This window comes from Silene latifolia, chromosome X (genome assembly GCF_048544455.1).
Source record: "Silene latifolia isolate original U9 population chromosome X, ASM4854445v1, whole genome shotgun sequence".
Lineage (NCBI taxonomy): Eukaryota > Viridiplantae > Streptophyta > Magnoliopsida > Caryophyllales > Caryophyllaceae > Silene > Silene latifolia.
In genome coordinates, this window is record NC_133537.1 from 31154370 (window position 1) to 31161762 (window position 7393).

At 35.6% G+C, this 7393-nt stretch overlaps 1 long non-coding RNA gene across 1 annotated transcript; it reads right to left on the minus strand.

Moving 5' to 3' along the window:
• Positions 1–1338: 1338 nt before the first annotated feature.
• LOC141621320 (uncharacterized) lies at positions 1339–4012 on the minus strand. The gene is made up of 3 exons (XR_012532224.1): positions 3871–4012; positions 3174–3366; positions 1339–2901 (listed from the first exon to the last, which is right to left on the minus strand). It is a non-coding gene; the product is annotated as an uncharacterized LOC141621320 (long non-coding RNA).
• Positions 4013–7393: the final 3381 nt, after the last annotated feature.

Sequence of the window (7393 nt, forward strand, 5' to 3'; positions counted from 1 at the left end):
ACCTTTGAGAGGAAAGCATGTCAATCTAAATTAGAAGTCGAAAATATTGAGATGAGAATAGGTTCTTCATTAGCACAAATTTAATTGGTAATCTTGAGGACTACGAATCCCGAAACAAATACATCGAGAAAAACAATAACACATTTCATAGCGGAAAATATCCTCTTTACTTTACCGCCAAAACGGGTCCATAATACTCCAATCGGATTGGTACATACTCTTTTACTTGAGTATATACCAATCGGATTGGTACATATTAGTCTATTTTGGTCTTAAGAAATTAGGGATGTCATTGGGGCGAGGCGGTGGTGGAGATAGGCTCCCCCGTACCCGTACCCACCAAGAAAAATTCGTATCCATCCCCGCTCCACCACCCGTGGCGGGTACAAGTTTCCAAAACCATCCCCGCCCCAATGGGCGAAAATATAAAACCATACTCACTCCGCTTACCCATTAACCCACTACACCATAATTTTATTCGATAATTTTTTTTGGCAAAAGTAGATTTAATCACTACTAATTTCCATTTTTTTTAATTTCTCTTTATAACTTTCGTTCATCACCAAACAAATTAGTAAAAAACTTTATAAAACAACTATTATTAACATTATATCTTAGTTATAACTAAATAAGATTTAAAAAATTGTCATAATCGTATTAATTTTTTTAGTGATTGTCGGGTATGAGGCGGGTAAGATGCAAAATCCATCCCCGCCCCATTACCCATGGCGGGTACAATTTTCGTACCGCACCCGCCCCACCACCCGCCAAAGCTCTACCCATCCCCGCCCGAACTGGGGCGGGTGCGGGGCGGTATCCACTTGTACCCGCCCCGCTGACACCTAGAAGGAATGCCAATTTCCTCATGAATCACCCTGGTTCATCAACTAGATAGAAGTAGTACATAAGCTAAATTAGCTTAGCTAGTTGGTCTTGTTTCAGACCGGCCATTTTGGTCTATTTTGGTCTGAAACAATAAGACGGGATTTTGTAACCATTTTACAGCCAAATATGACCACTATTGAAAAATAAGTTGCTATAAGTTGTAATACTGGATGTACCACTATGATTTTATTTAACATAAAATGGTCACATATGCCCATCCGAAGCTTCAGACGAAAAGTGATCGTTTGAAACAAGAATTTGTGTTAGCTTCTAAAGTTGTGAAAGGATGCTGCTCCTACAAATTAGTGTCATGCGCTATGCTACTTTTGTAAAGATGCTTTTTTCATCAAAAATTTCAGAGAATTAAGCATACCAACATCACAAACTGACATAAAATCTTCATCGGAAATTTGGAATATTCCCAAAAGTACTATGAGCAAGGCAACCTTGGAAAATACCAGTGAAGAGTGAAGACAAATAAACATGAATTATTCACCTTGGAGAAACAGGTCCAAACTAATGAGCACGAGCGAGGCCAAGAAAGCGAGAGAGGCCCCGTGAGGCAGACGAGAACATTATCGTCGTCAACTTCCCCTAGTTGGACTCTACCTCGGCCTAGTGCATCATCAAACACTAACAGCTTTAAGAGTTAGACACTAATAGTAAACATCAACAAGTCTCAAGTCCCAATGATAAACAAACACTCACACAAAAGACGGAATATGAAGACGATAGTACACGAAACCTGATAAAAACAACCCACAAACCTCGTGTTTATGCTCTCATGTACCAAAAACATTTGATCGAGTAAGCTTGAATTCTATATATTGACACTAAGAGACTTTACAAATCTTAGATAGTTCTAACTGTAAGTGCATCTCTGAAAAGTGTAGAGTAAGATAAGTGTCAGATATCATTGTTTAACAGAACAGCTATATTGGCAAGTCCAACTAAGTAATCGAGCAATATTCTGAGTTACGGCTGAAGGATCGGTGTGGCATTCACTTCGAAATGCAGCCACAATAATACATAACCCCCACTTGCATTTTGTGAGGGACACTATCCGTCTACAGCTTTAGACGGATAGTGTCCGTCTACAATGAGACGGATTATATTGGTTAGTTGAACCCTTGATGGCATTAGGCAGAGTCGTGATGCAATACACCACTATACTACTAAGTACTAATCGTCCAGTAAACCTCTTTTCTCCACCTCGATCATAAAGCAAAATTTCATTCCCTTGTGTCATCGTCAATGTAAAAAAGCCGTTGTCCTAGGAATGGAGAAGAATGCATGAATATGTCTTGAAAACGGTGCTATTCTGAATTTATTTTCTTTGCTTTCAAGTTCTAAAACACATTATCTAATAAAAAATTTCAACAGAGAGCGATAAAACAACCTAAGGTTGTTGAGATCGACATAGCCCTATGGTTACGACCAGATGCATTAGGACTCCAACGTATATATATTACTGATGTCCATCCATGACATTTTCGAGACTATATAAAATATTGGCATTATACATAGAGCATCATTTCACCATCGACCGGTTTGATGTTTTTCCGGATAGAGTGGCATATTACAACAACACTAACATCAACAACATTACCTGATTACCCATGTGTGTGTGTGCCTCAAGAGCCACTGCGAATTGCGGGGTTAGGGACTTAGGGTGTCGGGTGTACGCAACATTGGCCTTATGTTAGCACTTAGTAACACCCACTCACCCAGAGACTGTTCTCCTGCTTATGCAAAATTAAAACTGCATCAAGATCTACATCAAATGACTATTACTTCATGTCTTCATCTCTATTTTGATTGTTTTAGCGTTTCTGAGATTGATAATCAAAACTAGGTTCTTAATACGAAAGCCACTGAACAACAGTAGTAGACGATCCATCACTACTCACTAGTGCTTTAGCCTCATGCTTGCATTTTTACCGCGTTATAATGTAAGGCTGCGCTTTACGTTGGGACTCAAATTCTGACACAAGGGAGGATTGAATACTGCGATTGCTGAAATAAAGTGAGGAGTAAGGATAGGATAAGGACGAAGGTGGCGGATAGCAGAGTATGGCATGATACTAGGTAAGAATTTAATCCATCCCTTGTTCACACTCCCAGGATTTGCAATCAAATACTCATATATATATATATATATATATATATATATATATATATATATATATATATATATATATATATATATATATATATATATATATATATATATATATATATACTGGTGCATGCACATGAGAAATGAGAAATGAGAAATGAGAACATGCCTGATGTGTGGAGTGAGATTAGGGAGCATGATTGGCAATCTTCATTTATAATGCTACAATTTCTATTTAGCTTAATCCTTTGGAATCCACCATCAACAGTAGTTGCATAAACAATCAGCCCACGCCTGACTCTGACTCAATGTGTCCCAGACAGTACCCTATATACTCTTGCTCAAACAATCAAAGGAATCCCCTGAAAATTAAAGTCATCATCAACCACTACACACATGGGCCATGAAAATATCCTGCAGCTCAAGAACTATAAGTTCATTTCTCTGACAACTAACTAGCCCTTACCCCCAACCTACATTCCTCAATCCCAAAGTATGCACAATAAAAGCCTACCTTTTATCTCCTTCGCCGTCCTTCCGCTATTCATCACCACTACCACCACTGCCTCAGAATTTTCTTTATTTTCCTTTCCAAACTCCATCTTCATCGTAAATTACTCCCGAGTTACACACTTTTTGAGATACTTTTTACAATTTATTTAATTGTATACCTTTCCTAATCCCAAAATCATCACCACAAACAAGAAGCAAGCAATTTAGTAGATTTAAACCCGCCACAAATAAGTCAAACCGAAATCGACGACTAATGTAGCATTGAATAACTAAAACATATCATTAATCAGCAGAACACAATTCCAAATTGTATAAATAGCGATAAATAAGTTCGAAAATTGAGAAATTCAAACCCTCTTAATCATTGCGTGGCATAGTGAAGGGCGTTGTTTGCTTCGAATCCCGGCTGCGTTTGGCCGACTGGGTTGGATACTTGGATCGCTCTTGTGTTTGAGACCTTGAGTAACCATGGAAATGGTAATCAGTGAATCAGAGTACAAAATTCTCGGCAAATTTAACCAATTAGGAGGTGATCATGTGCCGGACTTTATATGGGCTTGGGTCGGGCTAAGACACAAAAGCCCATTTGGGGGTTGGGTCAGGTCAGACCTAATATGGGGGCCCATTTTGTGAGCCCAAGCCTAATCCAATTGAGCTAAATCGGGCCTTTGGGCTCAAAAAGGTTTTTTTTGGACCTAAGCTTGATAATGCATCGATACAAGGATAATAATAATAATAATAATAATAATAATAATAATAATAATAATAATAATAATAATAATATTCAACATTACCTTAAATACATGCTTAGTTTATGAAATTTATACAACTAGTATTGGTGCCCGGTTTCGCCCAGGCTACCTCTATTTAGCATTAAAATTTATTTTAATTAAATAAAACCACTTTAAAGTTGCATAACTCATAAACTTATCATTAATATATTTATCTAGGACATATCTTAAAATTACGATAAAATAAATTATGAGACAAATTCACTACTCCCGCTATTAATATTTTACTTAAATCGTTTGGTTATCTAAATATTCATATATACTTTCTTTTGTTGTTAGTATTGTTACTTTTACTACATTCGTTATTACTACTGTTACTTTCACTACTCCCGTTATAAATATTGCTACTTTCACTATAGCCGCATTAATATTGATAATTTCAATACTCCCGTTGTTACTTCTATTACTTTCACTACTCCCGCTCCCTGCTAATATTGTTACTTTGACTATTCAGATGAGTGATTACTATCATATTACTATATCCAATGTTACTACAATTCTTTTCACTACTAACAGAACTACTTTTACTATTTAAGCATATAATTTTAATAGGCTTATATATTTATATAAATATATTACACACACACACACACACACACACACACACACACACACACACACACACACACACACACATACATATATATATATATATGTATATACTAAAGTGAATTTTAAATAAATTTAAATCAATTAAGATAAATACAAATTGAATATACTTTATCATGTTCAACTTCAAAATCGTTAAGCCTAACAATACACAAAGATACCTGATGCAAGCCAAATACAATTCCTAAATATATGTAAATTAATCTTATACTAGTTGGAAAGCCCATGCCATGCACGAGACTCCCATTAGGATTATCTGTAAAAATATATTCTTAAGTTGCTAAAAAAAAAGTCCTACTATGTTGTCATTGATGGAAACAAAATTCGTGATTGGTATAGATGATAACAGATGAATTATTAGTGATTTTAGCATAAACGTTTTGCCAACGATTAGTATAACATCAAGTGACATAGTTATAGCATGTCGCTAGCTTTTTAATTTTTACAGGCACAACCGGTTTTTAATTAAATACAAAACGCTTTCTCTATAAACATGGTGGAGCTCATCAATATGAATCCTTAATAACGGAGACATATCTTTATGAGTTTTGCAAATTATTTTACAACTACGTAAAACTGAATAATGTTACAAAAAACAGCAGGTATCATAATTATATATATTTAGTGCGTTGAGAGAAAATGGTAGATCTCTTACAACATAATTATACCTTGACTATTTACACTTAAGAGTATTTGCTCCTTATAAACATCACCCAATATTTCTCATTCTATTACATAGAATGCACGGACACCTAGTAGTACTATCTGCGACAACATCAGTTAGTAGTTTATGTCATTTTTTAAAATAGTTGGGTTACCAAGTTAGTATAATAATGTCTGTTAGTAGTATATATTTTATTGGACCGCAGAAACGTTATTTTATACATTGTCATGGTCTGGTAATAGAAAACTATTAAATTTAACAAAAAGTCAAACTATGCTAAAAATGGAAGCAACCAAAATTTCGGGGGTTGATTTAGATGAAGACAGATTAATCATGAGTTCCTATAACAAAAACGCAACGAAAGCGTTGTGGCATTTGCTATTTAACTATGTCAGTTGTATACTAACATTCAGAGATATAGTTGGATTATAGAGTTACCGTTCTTATTGTTTTAGCACCATTTATTTTTTACCGAAATAATCTTTGACTACTTGTCCTTAAAAACTTCATGCAAAATATATAATACGTCTTAATTTGGTAAATTATGAAAACTTCTTTGTAAACAATGTCCTTCTTGTGGCCTTGATACATTTGGTCTCTATCATTGATGTGACGATATAGAACGTTAATCTATCGGATGACGTTGTTCTTGAAACTACGTAAAGCTTGCCATTAATAAAAATTGGCTTCGGGAGGTAAATTTCAACATGATTTAATGACTGTCCCTAACTCTTGTTTATTGTTAAGGCGCAGTATTAGAGCCGGCAAACAATGACTCGACACGAAAACACGACAAGAGTCCGACACGAAATTAATGGGTTTGGGTTGGCATTTAACGACCCATTTATGTAAGTGGGTCGACACGAATACGACACGAGATTTAATTGGGCTAGGTTTGGGTTGAGCACTCTACACACGAACCCGACACGAATAACCTATTTACTAAATTAATCCCAAGTTTTCTTGATCCTCACATAAATATACTTACACTTTCCAAATATGACATGACACGAAAACACGACACGAAATTAACGAGTTAGGGTTGAGGTTTGATGACCTATTAATGTAATTGGATCGACACGAACACAACACGAGATTTAATTGGGTTGGGTTTGGGTTGGAGAGTTCGTGACCCGTTTAAATGTGACACCTGAATCCGACACAACCTGATTTGTTTGTCACGTTTACATAGCATGGCCTCAACGTATATTGTCTCTTTTTAAGAACGAAAAGAATATTTGTATCCAAGGAAGTCATTGCTATTTTCGGGTTCAGTACCTTTTGCCGACTTTGGAACCCGTAAGTATTAATAAGACAAATCCCGTTAGATAATCCTCTTACGGAGTTAATGTTCCTCTACAATGTAAACGGCATACCACGCTTGGTAGAACATACTATTATTAGTTATATTAAAAAAAAATCATCATGTATACTCTCTCCCCTTCTTAAACTCTTCCACCTTGCTTCTTAGAGGTCAAACTTTTATAACTTTGACCATTAATATGTTGAAAATCCTAATCAAACTTCCGCATTAACAATTGTGTAGAAGCAATACGGAAGATCATTGCGAAGAGGAAGAAATTCATTTAGTGTGAAATTCCTAAAAGATAATGAATCTTACTCCCAAAGTCTACACCAACTAAAATACCCGACAAAATCTCGCATAATGAAAACAAAAGCGACGCCTAAAACTAAGGATACCAAATCGGGAATAAGACATGACGAATGTAGGCATTCTCATACCGGTATTTAATAGAAAAATTACATGCCTCTACTTGTCGCAAATAAAAATTTTCAAAACCATAATCGCTT